This window comes from Felis catus, chromosome D3 (assembly GCF_018350175.1).
Source record: "Felis catus isolate Fca126 chromosome D3, F.catus_Fca126_mat1.0, whole genome shotgun sequence".
Lineage (NCBI taxonomy): Eukaryota > Metazoa > Chordata > Mammalia > Carnivora > Felidae > Felis > Felis catus.
In genome coordinates, this window is record NC_058379.1 from 76,047,690 (window position 1) to 76,066,940 (window position 19,251).

The window sequence follows — 19,251 nt, forward strand, 5'->3', positions numbered from 1 at the left end:
CCAGTTTGATCAAAAAGAAAAAGGAAAGGATCCAAATAAATAAAATCAAGAATGAACGAGGAGAGATCACAACCAACAAAGCAGAAACACAAACAATAATAAGAGAATATTACAAGCAATTATATGTCAATAAAATGAGCAATATGGAAGAAATGGACAAATGCCTAGAAACATATACACTACCAAAACTGAAACAGGAAGAAATCATAAATTTGAATAGATCCATAACCAGTAAAGAAATCAAATTAGTAACCAAAAATCTCCCCCAAAAAACAAGAGTCCAGGGCCAGATGGCTTTCCAGGGGAAATCTACCAAACATTTAAAGAGTTAACACCTATTCTCTTGAAGCTGCTCCAAAAATTAGAAATGGAAGGAAAACTTCCAAACTTTTTCTAGGAAGCCAGCATTACCTTGATTCCAAAACCAGACAAAGAACTACAGACCAATTTCCCTGATGAAAATGGATGCAAAATCCTCAACATGATACTAGCCAACCAGATCCAACAGTACATTAAAAAAATTATTCACCATAACCAAGTGGGAATTATACCTGAGATGCAGGGCTGGTTCAATATCCACAAAATAATCAATGTGATACATCACAGCAATAAAAGAAAGGATAAGAACCACATGATCCTCTCAAAAGATGCAGAAAAAGCATTTGACAAAATACAGCATCCTTTCTTGATAAAAACCCTCAAGAAAGTAGGGACAGAGGGTTCATACCTCAAGATCATAAAAACCATATATGAAAGACCCACCGCTAATATCATCCTCAATGGGGAAAAAATGAGAGCTTTCTCCCTAAGGTCAGGAACAAGACAGGGATGTTGACTCACACCACTGTTATTCAACATAGTATTGGAAGTCTTAGCCTCAGCAATCAGACAACACAAAGGAATAAAAGGCATCCAAGTCGGCCAGGAGGAGGTCAAACTTTCACTCTTCACAGATGACATGATATTCTATATGGAAAACCCAAAAGATTCCACCAAAAAACTGCTAGAACCAATCCATGAATTCAGCAAAGTTGCAGTATATAAAATCAATGCACAGAAATAGGTTGCATTCCTACACACCAATGATGAAGCAACAGAAAGAGAAAACAAGGAATTGATCCCATTTACAATTGCACCAAAAAACATAAAATACCTAGGAATAAATCTAACCAAAGAGGTGAAAAACCTATACACTGAAAACTCTAGATAGCTTATGAAAGAAATTGAAGAAGACACACACACACACACACACAAAAAAACTAGAAAAATAGCCCATGCTCCTGGATAGGAAGAATATTGTTAAAATGTCAATACTACCCAAAGCAATCTACATATTCAATGCAATCCCTATTAAAATAACACCAGCATTCTTCACACAGAACAAACAATCCTAAAATTTGTATGGAACCAGAAAAGACCCCGAATGGCCAAAGCAATCTTGAAAAAGAAAACCAAAGCTGGAGGCATCACAATCCTGGACTTCAAACTGTATTACAAACCTGTAATCATCAAGGCAGTATGGTACTGGCACAAAAACAGACACTCAGATCAATAGAACAGAATAGAGAATCCAGAAATGGACCCACGAACGTATGGCCGACTAATCTTTGACAAAGCAGGAAAGAATATCCGATGGAATACAGACAGTCTCTTCAGCAAATGGTGCTAGGAAAACTGGACAGCAACATGCAGAAGCATGAACCAGGACCACTGTCTTACACCATACACAAAAATAAACTCAACATGATTGAAAGACCTACATGTAAGACAGGAAGCCATCAAATCCTAGAGGAGAAAGCAGGCAAAAACCTCTTTGACCTCAGCCACAGCAATTTCTTAACATGTCTCCAGAGGCAAGGGAAACAAAAGCAAACATGAACTACTGGGACCTCATCAAAATCAAAAGCTTCTTGGGGCGCCTGGGTGGCGCAGTCGGTTAAGCATCCGACTTCAGCCAGGTCACGAACTCGCGGTCTGTGAGTTCGAGCCCCGCGTCAGGCTCTGGGCTGATGGCTCAGAGCCTGGAGCCTGCTTCGGATTCTGTGTCTCCCTCTCTCTCTGCCCCTCCCCCGTTCATGCTCTCTCTCTCTCTCTCTCTCTCTCTCTCTCTCTGTCCCAAAAATAAATAAAAGTTGAAAAAAAAATTAAAAAAAAAAAAAGAAAAAAAGAAAAAAAAAATCAAAAGCTTCTTCACAGTGAAGGAAACAATCAGCAAAAGTAAAGGCAACTGACAGACTGGGAGAAGATATTTGCAAACGATATATCAGATAAAGGGTTAGTATCCAAAATCTATAAAGGCCTTATCAAACTCAACACCTGGAAAATAAATAATCCAGTGAATAAATGGGTAAAAGACATGAATAGGCACTTTTCCAAAGAAGACAACCAGATGGCCAACCAACACATGAAAAAATGTTCAACATCACTCTTCATCAGGGAAATACAAATCAAAACCACAATGAGATACCACCTCACACCTGTCAGAATGGCTAACATTAACTCAGGCAATGACAGATGTTGGCGAGGATGCAGGGAAAGAGGATCCCTTTTGCACTGCTGGTGGGAATGCAAACTGGTGCAGCCACTCTGGAAAACAGTATAGAGGTTCCTCAAAAAATTAAAAATAAAACTACCCTACAACCCGGCAATTGCACTACTAGGTATTTATCCAAGGGATACAGGTATGATGTTTTGAAGGGGCACATGCACCCCAATATTTATAGCAGCACTATCAACAATAGTCAAAGTATGGAAAGAGCCCAAAATGTCCATTGAAGGATGAATGGATAAAGAAGATGTGGTATATATATATATAATAGAGTATTACTCAGCAATCAAAAAGAATGAAATCTTGCCATTTGCAATTATGTGGATGGAACTAGATGGTATTATGCTAAGTGAAATTATTCAAAGAAAGACAAAGATCATATGACTTCACTCATATGAGGACTTTAAGATACAAAACAGATGAACATAAGAGAAGGGAAGCAAAAATAATATAAAAACAGTAAGGGGGACATAACATAAGAAACTGTTAAATATAGAGAACAAACAGAGGGTTGCTGGAGGGGTCGTGGGAGGGAGATGGGCTAAATGGGTAAAGGGTACTAAGGAATATACTCCTGAAATCATTGTTGCACTATATGCCAACCAACTTGGATGTAAATTAAAAAAATAAATTTAAAAAAATGAGAAAAAAAAGAAAATGGGCAAAAGACATGAATAGACACTTCACTGAAGCATATGTCCAAATGGCAAATAAGTACACAAAAAGATGTTCTACATTAATATACACTAAAGAAATACAAATTAAAACTACAATGAGACATTATTACATAAATATGGGCAACACCTAAGCTGGTGAAGATGTAGAGAAACTAAATCACTCACACATTACTGGTGAGAAGATAAAATTATACAGTCACTCTGGAAAAAATTTTGTAGTTTCTTAAAAAGTGAAACATACAACTACCAGATAACCCACCAACTGCATAACTGGACATTTCTCCCAGAATTGTGAAGACATATCTTTACACAAAAACCTGTACATGAAAGTTCATGGCAGTTTTATTCATGAAATAGCCAAAAACTGGAAACAATCTTCAACAGCTGCATAGTTAAATGAACTGTGATACAATCACGCCATGGAATAATATTCAACAATAAAAAGGAACAGATTATTGACATACAATCTACATAGACCTTCAAGGAATTAAGCTGAGTGAAAAGCGATTCTCAAAAAGTTGTATACCATATGATTCTACTTACAAGACATTCTTAAGATGACAAAACTACAGAAATAAAGAATAAATTGGTGGTTTCCAAGGGTCAAGAAGAGTACTAGGACTTTAAAAATGGAGGTCAGCATAATGGCAGAATAGGACATCCCCAGCATTCATCGTCTCACAGAAACACTTACTTGGCAACCACCCATAGACAAAAAGGTACCTTTGTGAGAGCTTTGTAATCCAGATAGGAGGTTGACATCCCAGTGGAGCACAAAACTGAGGGATGTCACTTTGAGAAGACAGGACTATTCACTGTTGCAGACCAACCAAGACCCAGCTGCAGACCTGGAAGCAGCCCTATTCCTCCATGGACTCAACTCCAACCCTTCTTGTGTGAGGTCCTGTCACCAGCCTTTCCATCCCACACCCCAGTAATAGGTCCACCAACCACAGACCCAACTACAGACTCAGAAACAGCCCTATGGCTTGCTTGCAGTGCTTCTAGGCTATGATTATGGAGGGAGTCCCATGCATCCATGGTCCTGTCAGGAGAAGGTCTTTACCTGCAAAAACCAGTCTGCAAAGATGGGAAGAGGTTACTCCTTCTTTAAATACACAGACATCAACCCAAGGCTACAAGGATCATGAAGAATCAGGTAAACATGAAACCATCAAAAGAAACTAATAAACCAGTAACTGACCCTAAAGAAATAGAGGTCCATGAACTGCTTAACAAATTCAAAATAATAATCCTTAAAAAGCTCAGTGGGTTACAAGGAGATAGAGATAGACAACTAAACAAATCAGGAAAACAATATATGAACAAAATAAGAAATTGAAAAAAGAGACAGAAACCATAAAAAAGAACCAAACAGAAGTCCCGGAGCTGAAGTACACAGTGACAGAACTGAAAAATTCAACAGAGAACTTCAACAACAGATTCAACCAAGCAGAAGAAAGATTAGTGAACTCACAGACTGGTTATTTGAAATTATCTCATAAGAGGAACCCAAGAAGAGGAAGAAGAAGAAGAAGAAGAAGAAGAAGAAGAAGAAGAAGAAGAAGGAGGAGGAGGGGGGGAGGAGGGGGGGAGGAGGGGGAGGAGGGGGGGAGGAGGGGGAGGAGGGGGGGAGGAGGGGGAGGAGGGGGGGAGGAGGAGGAGGGGAGGAGGAAAAGAAGAGTGAAGAAGGCCTATGGTACTTATAGTAAACCACTGAATGAGTATATGCATTATGGGATTCCCAAAAGAGATAGAGAAAGAGGCAGAACAATTATTTAAAGAAGTAATGACTAAAAACCTCCCAAATCTACAGAAGGAAAAGGATTCCAGATAAATAAAGCCCAAAAGTTCCCAAATAGGTTGAAGCCAAAGACAAAAACACTGTAAACTGCTAATCAACATATTGTAAACTGTCAAAAGTAAAAAAAAAAAAAAAGAAAATTTTGAGAGCCACAAGAAAAAAGCAACTTGTCACATACAAGGGAAACTCTCCCCACCCCATAAGGCAGATTGTTCAGCAGAAACCTTGCAAACTAGGAGAGAATGGGATGATATATTCAAGGTACAGAAAGAAAAAAGAACTGCCAACCAAGAATATTGTACCCAGAAAAACTGTCCTTTAAGAATGTAGGAGATAAACAAAAACTAAGGGGGTTCATCTCCACTAGATGTGGCTTACAAGAAGCGCTAAAGAGAGTTCTTCAAGTTAAATAAAAATATGTTAAATGACAACATGAAAGCATATGAAAGTAAAAATTTCAATGCTAAAGGTAAATATAAATAGACAAAGAGAATATTCCAATACTGTAATGGTGGCATGCAAATCATTTTTAACCCTAGTTATATGAATTAAAAGGTAGATATAGTAAGAATAATTACAACAACAGAAATTTGTCAATTCAACACAATATAGAAAGAAGCAAAATCTAATAACAATGACATAAAGTGTGAATGTGTCAGAGGGTAAAGTGTAGGGTGTTTGTATGTGACTGAAGTTGTTACCAGCTTAAAACAGATTGCTTTAATATAAAATGGTAACCACCAAAAAAAATATTTCCATGTGCATATGGAACATTCTCTAGGATAGAGCACATGACAGATCACAAAATAAGTCTTAACAAACTTAAAAATATGGAGGAAATTTGAAGTATCTTTTCCAATCACAATGCACTGAAACCAGATGTCAACAATAGAAAGAAAATAGGAAAATTCACAAACACATGAAAATTAAACAACATACTCAAATAACTATTGGAGCTAGGTAGAAATAAAAAAGGAAATTGTAAAATATGTCAAGACAAATGAAACACAACATACCGAAACTTAGAAGATGCAGCAAAAGCAGTATTAAAAGGGAAGTTCATAGCAATAAACACCTATACTAAAAAAGAAGCAAGATTTCAAATAAAAAACCTACATTTACAACTCAAGGAACTAGAAAAAGAAGAACAAACTAAACCCAAAATTAGCAGAAAGAAGGAAATAATAAATATTAGAGAAGAAATAAATGGAACAGAGAATAGAAAAATGTTTTTTTTAATTGATGAAACTATGATTTGGCATTTTGAAAAGAAAAACAAAATCAACAAAATCTTAGCTAGACTAAAAAAGAGAGAGAGAGAAGACTCAAAATCAGAAATGAAAGAGGAGACATTATAACTGATCCCACAGAAATAAAAAGTTCATAAGTGGCTATTATGAACAAGTATACACCAACAAACTGGACAATCTAGAGGAAATACAGAAATTCCTAGACACATACAACCTACCAAAACTGAATCAAGAAAAAACAGAAAATCTGAACATACCAAAAACAAATGAAGAGATTAAAAAAAGTAATCAAAAACCTCCCAACAGAGAAAAGCCCAGGACTAGATGGTTTAATGGGTGAATTCTACCAAACATTTAAAGAATTTGGGGCGCCTGGGTGGCTCATTTGGTTAAGTGTCTGACTTCGGCTCAGGTCATGATCTCATGGTTCACAAGTTCGAGCCCCACATCGGGCTCTGTGCTGACAGCTCAGAGTCTGGAGCCTGTGTCTCCCTCTCTCTCTGACCCTCCCCCCTGTTCATGCTCTGTCCCTCTCTGTCTCAAAAATAAATAAACGTTAAAAATTTTTTTAAAAGAAAGAAAGAATTAATACCAATCCTTCTTAAAGTCTTCCAAAATTAGAAGAAACACTTCCAAATTCATTCTATGAGGAAAGCTTCAAACTGATACCACAGCCAGAAAAAGCACGAGAAAAGAAAACTATAGGCCAATATTCCTGGTAAACATTGATGCAAAAATTCTCAACAAAATACTGGCAAACTGAATATAACAGCATATTAGAAGAATCACACACCATGACCAAGTAGAATTTACCCCTGGGATTCAAGGATGGTTCAACACATGCAAATCAATCAATGTAATACACCACATTCACAAAATGAAGGCTAAAAACCACACAATCATTGCAATAGATGCAAAGAAAGTATTTGGCAATATTTAATACCCTTTCACGATAAAAACTCTCCACAAATTAGGTATCGAAGAAGCTTACCTCAATACAATAAAATCCACTTATAAAAAGCTCATACTCAGCAATGAAAAGTTGAAAGCTTTCTCTCTGAGATCCAGAACAAGGCAAGGATGCCCACTCTCATTTCTCCTGTTCAACATAGTACCAGACATCCTGCCAGAGCGATTAGGCAAGAAAAAGAAATAAAGCCATATAAATTAGAAAGAAAGAAGTAAAAGTATCTCTGCTTGCAGATGATAAGATTTTGTACATAGAAAACAAAAACTGTTAGAGTAAGCAAATTCAGTAAGTAACAAAATACAAAATCAACATACAAAAATTAGTTATGTTTCTGTTCACTGACAACCTATCTGAAAAGGAAATTAAGAAAAAATTCCATTTGCAATAGCATCAAAAAAGTAAAATACTTAGGAATAAGCTTAATAGAAGAGTTGAAAGACTGTACAATGAAAATTATAAAACAATGACAAAAGAAATTTTAAAAGTCACAAATAAATAGAAGGACATTCCATATTCATGCAATGAAAGAACTGATATTTTTTAAATATCCATACTTACCAAAGTGATCTATAGATTCAACACAATTCTCATCAAAATCCCAATGGCATTTTTTACTGAAATAGAAAACGGGCGCCTGGGTGACTCAGTAGGTTAAGCATCCGACTTCAACTCAGGTCATGATCGCATGGTTCATGAGTTCAAGCCCCACATTGGGCTCTGTGCTGATAGCTCAGAGCCTGAAGCCTGCTTCGGATTTTGTGTCTCCCTCTCTCTCTGCCCCTCCTGCTTGCTCTCTGTCTCTCTCTCTCATTCTCTCTCTCTCAAAAATAATAATAATGATAATAATAATCCTAAAATTCATTTAGAACCACAAAAGACCCTGAATGACCAAAGCAATTTTGAGCAAAAACAACAAAGCTAGCGGCGTTACACTCCCTGGTTTCAAAACATTATAAAGCTACATCTCTAGACAATCTTTCTCAACCAGTCTCATGACTGGACAAACCATGTTTATATATACAACTCTTAAATTTATAACTTTAGCCTCAATTTTTTTTTACCTGAACTCCTGACTCATCCAATTAACCTACCAAATATCTCCTCTTGAACACCTAATAGACATCTCTACTTACAATATTCGAACACATGATCTCCCCGCCTCAGCTTGTTCCTCTCCCTGTCTTTCCCTAGGAGCTTCTAAGAAAAAGAAAGAAAGCTTTCTTAGAACTAACTCCCTAGTAAATGGCATGACAGTTTTCAATCATGGCTTCAAGTTCTTTGACACCTCATTGTCCCCATCTCTTTTAACCTGGATGAGCCTGTGCATAATTCTAGCCACAGAATATGGTGGAAGTGACACTAGGTGAGTTCTGAGGCTCAGTCAGAAAAGCTCATGCAGCTCCCTTCTGGTTCTGAAATGTTCACTCTCAGGAAGCTCCCCCTTTCAAAACGCACAGCCATTATACTGTAAAAAGCCCAAACCAATAAAATGTTTAAAAGATAACAAAATGGTAGTTGGTTTAGTCCGCTATTTTAGGGGTGGTTTGTAGTTAATAAAGAGCTGAGACTGATGGCGGGCTTATTCTTTCAATAACTCAGACCAAAACTTATGAAGTCACCCTTGACTCCTCTCTCTCACATTCCATATCCAGTCCCTCAACGAATCCTGTCAAGTCTCTTTTCAAAATACGTCCAAAATAGGACCAATGTCCATCACCGCATCTACAAAATGGATCTCTTCTGGTCAAAGCTCTTGCTTGGAAACACCAGAAACTGACTCGGGCTAAATTTGCCGACAAATTTAGTGAAAGGAAATCAGATGGCTCACAGAATAGAACAAAGAGGATGCCAACTCTAGAAAACGGTCTGAAATCAGTGAAGTTTAAATATAAGGAATCATAGCCAAAGAACCAGCCTGATTGATAAGCTGCTGCTGCCACCCCAGCTTCACCTGCACTTATTCTAGGCTGTCCCCATTTTTTTTTGTTCTTTGGTGTCTTCCCTCCAGAGAAGTGTATTTACTTGGCTGAGCTTAGTTGATTTTCCTGAGTCCCAACTGCCACAGGCTGACAAAAGGGAGAGTTGGCATGTTGGCTTTCATAGTAAGAAGTGGAGACCCACCTTCATAAAAACTCATTTCACAATGCATTTTCCAAACACCGGAAGTGGCTGCTCAAATTCTGAGCAGCCTCAGGGTTGGGTGAGGAGAAGATACATTTTGTATCACAAACAACAGATTCTCATTGTGTCTGGAAAAGTGAGTAGACTCTGAACGAAAGCCTTGCATTCAAGTCCTGCTCTAGCACTTATTAGACGTGTGACCCTAAGCAAGTCATTTAACTTCCGTGAGACTCCCATTTTTTCATCTTTAACATGAGTGCAACAATAGCTGCCCTGCTTATCTAGCAGATTTGTTTTGAGGATCGAATGAGTGTGTGAGCATATTAAGGCTGCGACCTTGATCTCTTTCATCTTTGTAACACTGTTGACTAGCGAGGGTTAGATGGGAGTAGGTGTTCCATTAATGTCTACAGAATGAGTAATAGTTATAGAAAAGATTTGTAAAATGAAAGCCATTAACTGATCCTACGATATCGTCCAGCTAGACCAGAAAAGTGTGATATTGTCACCCAGTGCCAGACTAAAGTAATATCAAATATGCTTTGGGAGGAGACCCCTGACATTGAAAATTTCTGCCACCAACCTCTTCATAAAATAAATATGGAAATGGCAGATCAACTTAATTGTTTCACTATAGAGTATAAATTTGGCTCGTAGAGCAAAATCCTCCTGTGACAAGTTTTAGAGATCAGATAATAGTTCTTGAGAATCATGCTAGCATGGGGAAGTAATATAGCTTAAGTAGATTTCTGGCCAATGGATTCAAGTTACCCTGAGGAAACAAGATCTAATTGTAGGATAGCTAATAATAACAATCCCTTACCCAAATTCTTTGGAGATAGATTTAGAATTGAAAATTATTCAGATATTTGAAAGACGTTAGTGGCAAAAATCGTATATTACACAACCACTAGCAGGATCTGAGTCAGTACCCTGTAATCAAACACAAAATATTTCTGCAGAGATATGAATGAATGCTCATTCTGAGTATAATAAACACTAAAACAATCTCATATCCATTTATTTAAGGTGCTTTCAACATAAGATTCAAAGCACTTTTGGGGGGCGTTTGGGTGATCCAGTTGGTTAAACGACCGACTTCCGGCTTAGCTCATGATCTCACAGTTCGTGAATTCAAGCCCCACATCTGGCTCTCTGCTGCCAGCCCAGAGCCTGCTTCAGACCTTCTGTCTCTTTCTCTCTCTCTCTCTCTCTCTCTCTCTCTCTCTCTCTCTGTCCCTCCCTCCTCTCTCTCTTTTTCTCTCTCTCAAAAATAAATAAACATTTAAAAAAAAAAACATTAAAAAATAAGAATGTTAAAAAGACACTTTTGGTTTTCAAAGCTTTTCTTTGGATTTTAAAAATGCAGATAAGAAACAAAGTTGTATTTTTCATGAAAGGGTAAATGGACTTATAGTGCCTTACGATAGAAAATCGTACAAGCTTGAATAGCAGTAACACTCTCTCTCTTTAAATCTATATAAAATCACTTTCAAAAAAATTTTTTAACATTCAACTCAGCAAATTCTTGAATTCAACCAGAGAGATCATCTATTTCAATCTGCCACCTAATTCAGCTGATGCTTACTAATAAGCATTCGAGCCAGACAGTCACTCAGCCTTTGCAAAATACTCCTATGGGTGAAGAATTCACCCCTTCATGTGGCAACTCCCTGCATTCTTGGAAAACCTTAATTATTAGGATCAAAGTCAGATATTCTGTCACTTTTACCCTTTAGTCCTAACACTGCCGCAGGGAGCAGGAAAAACTTCTCTACCCTGTCTGCCATGTGACAGCTAGGCAAATATTTGAAGTGGCAATCACATACCACATCATTTGCCTCTTCTCTAGGCTAAACATTTGCCCTAACTCTTCCACATAAAGTATAGTTTCCTCTTCCCTCACATCCTGAGAGCCCATACTAATCTCTAACTTATCAATGTGTAAAATAAAGCAAGGCAGCTAGAGCTAGATAAATCTCCAGCCCAGAATGCAGGGGACCTGTTATCTTCCTTGTAAGCTATATATCATGTTTTTAGTAACACATCCTACGATTACGTGTGTGTGTGCACGCGCGCGCGCGTGCACGCAGCATAATACTTTTGGATTGTTTTGCATTTATAGTAAATTAATCTCCCCATCTTTTCACACTGCACTGCTGTCACAATCCAAGAACCTCCCTTGATTTATATTTGTCAGTCTCAGTAAAGGGCTTTTGTACTGGTCTTTGTTAAATTACATCATGTTAGTTTTCATTCCAACATTTACATTTCACTTTGAATCTCGATTGCACCTTTCAGTATATTAGCTACGGCTGACAGCTTTGTGTCACCTACAAATTTGACACCTTCAGTAAAGACTTTAATAAAAATATTGAACAAGATAGGATCAAGAGCCCTGTGGCATGCCACTGGAGACTTCCCTCCTGGATGGCATCCTCAAGTGCGTAACATCTAAAACAGGCAATAAACTTCATACACAAATAATAATTCCAAGGTTTACCTGACAGGTACAGAATGAGCAGTAAGAAAAACAAATGCTATACAGAGAAGAAAATAACACATCTCAGAACCATCACACCAGGCTCTACATTTTAGTAATTAATTTCACAGGTTTCACTACAATAGGGCATTGAAAAAGATGTCTCTCATTCCTGAAATGTGCATATATATGTGCTAGGGTTGCAACATAAAATCCATTTCCTACTAAGGATCTCACCCAGAAAGTTTACAAACACAATATTAAAGGCTGAGCAGGATTTGAAATGTCATAGGGAAAGGGGTAATTAACAGAGGAAAAAAATCTTACCCCATTATGGATCAATAAACTCTTATAGATATGATTCCTCATGCTGCCAACTTGGCGCCACCTACCCCACCCCAAACACCCACTACTGTCAGCAACCCCAAAATGCAAAAATCAATATTTTTAGTACATATGTTTTTAAATGACTGATTTGCCAAGGGATTATTCATTTTTAAAATGGGTCATACAAGGGTGTCTGCCTGGCTCAGTCAGTGGGTCGATAGAGCATGACACTCTTGATCTCTGGGTTGTGAGATCAAGCCCCACATTGGGTGTAGAGGTTACTCTAAAAAACTTAAAATAAAATAAGATAGGTCATACATAGGGCTCATGTACAAAGCAACTGACCCTGGTTTAATATGGGTTCATTTGCTTGACACCCAGTTTTTTTTTCAGAATACCAAGAATACAAAATATCCAGGGTTGCCACTGTTTGCTTATATTGTGTAACAAACCTAATGTTAAACATGACCCTTGAAACTGTTCCCACATCTTTCCAGCCAGGACGCTTTGATGATATAGTAAATATCACCATGGTTCCACCTTGAAGAAATAGGGTTTAAACAAGGATTTTGCTCCGTCAAGTAATTTTGCCCACATAAAACTTAAAATTCTCTTCAAAAGCAATACCTGTCAACAATCTGTAGTAAATATATATTAAAAAAAACATATCTCTGAAGCAATTCTAGACTCCCCAATTACTTTAAATCATGACAGTTTCTGTTCTCTCACTTTGTCTTCTATTCCTTCTGCCTTTCTTAGTCTGAAAATTAGTTACAGATAGGAAAAACCCAGAATGTAATCTGAAACCGAAAGCAACAAGCCCATTCACTGAACTAAATCACTTGCAATTAGAAATAAAAGAAAATTCATTTATGAAAATGAAAATCCTAAAAGCTTTTTGGAATATGAAGTTAATCATTACAAATGTATCCCATCAGAAATAGCTTTTTAAGGCGGTAAGCTCCATAACTAATTTTAGAATAGCTAAAAGAAAGCCCTCAGAAAATTAAGGCAATCACCATAAAGACCCCATTTAGATAAAAGGGGATCTATATTAAATCAGACTGGAAGTATGGAGAGGACCTCAGAGAGCATCTACAGAACGTAGACCACAATCACACAGGAGACAAGAACAGGACTGGGACCAAAATACAGGGCCCTTTCTCCAGTTCCAGAGCCTGTTTCCACCACACTCTTGACCTTGAGACTGAGGGTGATGGACCTGACACAGCACCTCCTACATCAGTAATTTCTGACTTGTGCCTCCTGACCAACATCCAACCATACCCAAAAGACAACAACAACAAAATAAATAGGGGCGCCTTGATGACTCAGTTGGTTGGGCAACCGACTCTTAATGTCAGCTTAGGTCATGAGCCCAGAGTCATAGGATCCAGCCCCTAGTCAAGCCCCGTTTCAAGTTCCACACTGAGCGTGGAGACTGCTTAAGATTCTTGCTCTCTCAAAGTTACTTTGGCTTCCATTCAAGATTCTCTCTCTCTTTCTGTCCCTCTGCCCCTCTCTCTCCCACTCAGCGCTCTCTATTAAAAAAAAAAAAAATAGAAGAAAATTAGGAAAGTTAGCCCATTACTTTGAGATGGTATCTGAATAACTGTTTTTTCCCTTATTTTATACAAAGAATATAAAAATTCATGCAAGTATAAAACATTTTAAAGTATAAATATTTTAAATGTATTTTAAAGATTATATTATTTAATAGTAAGCATTATAAATATGAATATTTTAAAATATGAGATAAAATATTCCACTAAAATACAGGATTCATGAGGGTAGGGTCCATATATAACTTGTTTATTGTTCTATCCCCAGCACCTATGTGGTAACATATTTCTGGGTGCTTTTTGTTTGTTTTCTGGGGGTTTTTTACTGCCCTTGATCCAAATATCATTCTTATTTTAAAGTAACTCCCTACAGTATGCAGTGTAAGTAGAACGCAATGACCCTCTTCTCACCTTCTCATAGTTAGGGAGGCATCCAGCTGGTTCTTGTAGAGGCAACGTAAAAATACAGGGATAGCAGAGAAGTTACTCTTGGCTGCAGCAACAGAGACAGCAGCACCAGCAGAGGCTGTCTGTTGCATGGAGTGACCTTGACCCTGCTCTAGCTCCTATTCTCCCCTGGTCCTTACTTGTTTTCCAAGCTTGTACCTCTTGCATTTCTGTTGCTTCTGTGAGCTACCTGGTTTCTTCCATGAAAATTCTTTTCTAAATACTCAGTTGGTTTAAGGCAGCTTCTCTTGTTTATACCAACAGCTCTAACATGCACATAGTAGGCATTCAATAAATATTTTTTAAATGAACAAATCAATGAATAAATCAATTAACCATCATCATAATTTTCTGTATAACACTTAGAGTTTTCAAGAACTCGCCTATATTCTGATTATTGCATCTGGTTGCTACCCCACTTATGCTCCAATATTTAAATTGCGATATTTAACAAAGGTAAATTCTTCTTGATGCAAGAGTCAAGTACAAAAAAATTATTATTTTAGCTAAACTAGGACTAGACGTCATTTACCAAAGTCGGCCATGATACCTCATGGTGTCGGTTACCGCTATGAGTAACGCCATTTAAGTAATAAGTAATTTGATGAAGTAAAAGTCTTTGAAAGAGAATTTTAAAATAAGAGCTAGGGAGAAAAACTAAGTATGAGCCCGAAAAATAAAAACTGTGAAATAATTTTATTCAAAAGAAATTAGATTTGCAAACAGCATCAAAAAACAGGTGTAAAAAAAAGGCAACTGAAACTTCAGATATGAGCTGACATTCACGGGGCACACAGTGGGTGGAAAAGTTCAGGGACTTTGAAGGAGCTGTGTCTGCAAAGACAAAAACTAGGTCCCCTTATAACACAAAAAAATCTTTGCTTTAATCAGATAACGCTACTTAACCTTACTTGGTTTGTGAATTCTTTAAAATGTTTCCATTCACCCCTCCTCTACTCCCCTGAAAGCTGAAATCAACCATAACTCACTCCTTCCACACAAAACCCCCTGATTTAAAAGGGGAGGGGAAGGACTAATAGTAAAAACTGAAAATTAAATATCATAGTTTTGTAGCACATGTATGTAGAATACTATTCAAAGGATTTTCAGAAATCTTTCAAGCCCAGAATCAACTAAATGGAAAATTCTGAGGACTTTTCACATTTAGACTCAGGAACCATGTTTGAGACATGTGTATCAAAACATGACGTTTCAGAATTGCCCTAAGAAATTCCACTTCCTTGTTACAGATTTACATTGATAAGGCAAAGAATTTAACACAGTGCGTTGTGTTTGGTTTAGGTGGACACAAAGCCCCGAGACCAGGTTTCCCCAGTCCGATACCATTACAAAATCCATTAAACCATCTCAGTAAGCAAGAGAGGAAAGGCCATTTTGTGTTCAGTGACCTGTACTCAGCCCCATGGATTTTGAAGCAGGCAATGTAGTTTTGACTCTATATCTGATCTCCAGGGAGCCTGAGCACAACTCCTTTCCGGATAAAGTCTGAAGAACACCTTTCGCCAAGAAAAGTAGGTAGTAAGCACTTAAAAGTAGTTTTATGAAGAGACCAAGAGAAAAATGAAACATCGGGAATGAGGACTGTGAAACTCTCCACGTGGCCTATGCATTTCCTGTATAATTTGTGATTCCTATACAATGTGGTCATTTCAAACTGTGATGTAAAGACGACCCAAGAGGAGAACACAAAATCTACACACCGAAAGACTACCCCCTGGCTTCCAGTGCTTTTCTGATACAGATTTGGGGGAGGGGGGGAGCTATTCCCACACTACTTGGATGTATCAAGTCCCTCTACATTTTCGTGTCAATAGAACCATAATGGCTCCTTCAGCACGTAGGGTCCACACAACCGCGTCGGCTCCTTGCTCTGAGAACGCACAGATATTCCTCCTCAGGACGACATTCCTGGCCCCGATCCTGAGCGAAGGAGAAGCAAGGCGCACGCGCTGCCCTCGGGGCTCCTGGGTCCCGCCTCGAGGACACCCAGACTTGTTGCTGCGGCGGCGGGAACTCACCATTACGGACCGCGTGCGGCGCGCCCTGCCCACGAGGAGGACGGCCTGTGCTCGGAGCCGGCGTCCCGGGCCCGTCGTCCCGCGGCGGCCCTGCGAGCCGGTGCGCCTCGCGGGGCCGGGCCTGGAGCGGGCGGCGGTCCTACAAAACCCGCGCCCCGAGAGCGGGGACCGGAAGCGTCCGCGGTCCGCCCTTCCGCCTCCAGAACGCGGGCGCCAGGCCTGGGGCGCCTGCTGGGGGAAGCCCGGTTGACCCCGGGGGAGCATCTCGCCACCTCCCGCCCAGCGTCTTCGCCTCCCAAAGGTCTCCTCCCAAAGGGGCGAGCGCAGCCCCCACCCCGAGCCCGCGCCCCCCCCCCTCCCCCCGCCGGGCCTAGCTCGAGGAGAGGAGCCCGAATCCCGGTGGCCCGACCCTGCCGCGTGCGCGACCCGGGCCGGGGCCGGGGGGTCAGGCCAGGGCACCCGCTCGAGGGCCCCCGTGGGCCGGGCCCACTCCCCTCCCTTCCCCGCACCCCCGCGGCCTCCCCGCTCCCGCTGGCTCCAGGAATCAATAGTGACCGCTGATTTTTCACGACAATTGCAGCTGTCTAATTCATCAGCGAATAATTAAATCAGAAGCAGCCAGGCCTGCTTTGAGCAGAGCCGGGTTTGGCGTCGGAGACTAGGGGTCTCCCCTACCAGATCCCAACAAACTGGGGGCCCAGTTGGGAGCCAGGAGGGCAACCAGGGGACAGGCCTCGCCCCGTGCCGCGGCTGGGAGAGCGACTCCGTGCGAGGAAGGAATATCCCGGCGTGGGGAGTAAGCGGGGTGGTGGCCGGGGGACAAGCAGGGCGCTCCGCCGCGGAGCTCCGTTTGGGGGCTCATCCCGGAACGTCCTGGCCCGCAGTGCCTCGCGTGGGGCTGCGCTTTCCACTCTCCTCACGCTGACTTTGCGAAGGGAGAGGAAATCACCCCCGGGAGGCGATTTGCCTTTGAGGAAGATGGAGAGGAGCAGAGAGAAGCGCCTAGAAACGGCATTGATTTAGACATCAATCCTGGCCGGCTCCCTCCGCCTCCCGAGCCGCGGGGCCGCGCAGCCCCCTCCCCGAGAAGCCGCTCGCCTCCGGCCCGAGGCCGCCCGGCTCTGCGGGGCTGGCGAGGGCGGGCGGAGCCCGGGCGAGGGCACGGCCAGCCTGGGGAGCCGCTCGCAGCCTCCCGCGCCGCCACTCCGCGCCGGCAGCCTCGACGCCCGCCTCTGCGCCGCCGGAGCGGCCGGCGCGAGCACCGCTTCGCCGCGGCCAACAGGTCTCCCGAGTCTCTCCCGAGTCAGGGGCGTCGCCGCATCTCTCTCGCAGCCGGGGCAGCCGGACGCCCTTGGAGCCCGAGCTCTCCAGAAGCGGCCAAACCACCTGTGCCTGGCCAGGCCCGGCCCCCGGCGCGGGTCCGAATGGCCCGCGGGGACCGTGTCCCGCTCCTCGAGCCACCACGGCCCCCACAGTAACTAAACAGCCTCGTCTGAACCCTGTGGTCGGCCAGAGTTGCTTTTTCTTACACGTTTGGAAGCGAAACAATTCAAAATTCCTAAAAAGTAGCATCGAAGCGATTTTCCAAAATAAAACGCTCCTGAAATAATCTGACTGTGCTATATTACTTCTGATCGTGTTACCTTGAAAGAACATCTCAGACTCACTCGGTCATTTAATTACTTTCCGAGCTAATATGCACGGAAACTAAAAAATACATACCATGTGATTTCTTTTAAAAGAGATAGCCTGACTCGCATGAATATTTTAAACCCCTCGATTGGTTTTGTTAGTTTTCAAATAGATTATCTTTAGAAATCGGAAATAATATTTCTCAAGTTTAAAAGCTGGCTAACTCTTGATTTTTCAGTACTCTGTGCCCTTTTTCTGATTGCATGGTAACCGAGACAACTGAAATTACACAAAAATTTTTAAACTCTCCTATTTTCCTAGAGAGAGGAAGTGCTAGGTATTTGTATTAATGCCTAAACAATATTGAAGCCTCAATCAAAAGTGGTTCTGTCCAGAGCAAATAAATGATCGTCTTAAGAAGGTAATAAATAAAAAGCGATGCCCGTGTTTAGTGTCTCAGGGCAACTTGAAAACAGCTCCGCTTTCAGAGAGTTAAATTTGTCCTTTTTACCGTCAACTGCAACTTTTGCCTTCCCTTTGAAAGGACAACAAAAAGATTTCACGCGCAACTTGGCCTGAACAAAAGGACCTCACGCCAGTTTCTCTTTTGTGGGGTGACAACGGGAGGAGAGAAAAACTTTATTTTAAGCATACACGAATTGTACTTTTGGAAACCCACTGTTAAAAGGAAACGCGACTGCGGATCCACACAGCGCGAAACCGACGCTACAGGGCTTTGGGGGAGAGAAATCGTAGGACAGGTACGGAAGGAAGGCCGGTGAGCATAAAACTCATCTTCGTTCTCAGGTTAACAAGTTGCTTTATACAAGCGCAACGTTCTTGTAGAGGAAGCTGTGTTCCTGTGAAAGCCGTGCTCCGGGCTCCTCGCTTCCCCACTATTCCCCCAGAAAAAAAAAAAGAAGAAGAAGAAGAAGAAGCCCTCTGATCTCTGCAGTTTCCAATCCTCAAATTCCCCTTCACTTTTTGGAATTTCATTTTCTCCAACCGTTAATTTTTATCTCCCACCAGCTTCTGCACTGGGAGCAGCCGCGAAAACAGAACCGAAGGGTGGCCCCAGAGAAGGTTGTGTGGTGGGCCCCGAATTCGGGGGCAGAAAAATATCCTGGGTAATCCCAGCACTCAACTACGGCGACAGTCACCTTCTGTCCGTCTCAGAGGCCCAGGCTCTTACTTCCGCCCAAACTCCTCCCGCGAGGGGTCGGGAAACCGGGAGAGGGCAAGAAGGGAAGACGGAAATGTGTGTGTACGTGTGTGTGTGTGTGTGTGTATGTGTGTGTGTGTGTGTGTCCTTGAGAGCACAAAACTCCAACAATCTCCTGTCTGTGGGAATGGAGGGGGAACGATCAAGGTCTGCAGACCTAGTCCCAGTCT

General features: G+C 41.1%; 1 long non-coding RNA gene across 3 annotated transcripts in view; it reads right to left on the bottom strand.

Moving 5' to 3' along the window:
- Positions 1–7,624, bottom strand: part of LOC111557339 — a 243,063-nt gene extending 235,439 nt beyond the window's left edge. Inside the window, exon 1 of one of the 3 annotated variants that reach the window (XR_006588440.1) lies at positions 7,271–7,619. This is a non-coding gene — a long non-coding RNA (uncharacterized LOC111557339). Of the gene's footprint in view, positions 1–7,270 lie in introns of all 3 variants that reach the window. The other 2 variants (XR_006588441.1, XR_006588439.1) reach the window with 2 other exon arrangements.
- Positions 7,625–19,251: the final 11,627 nt, after the last annotated feature.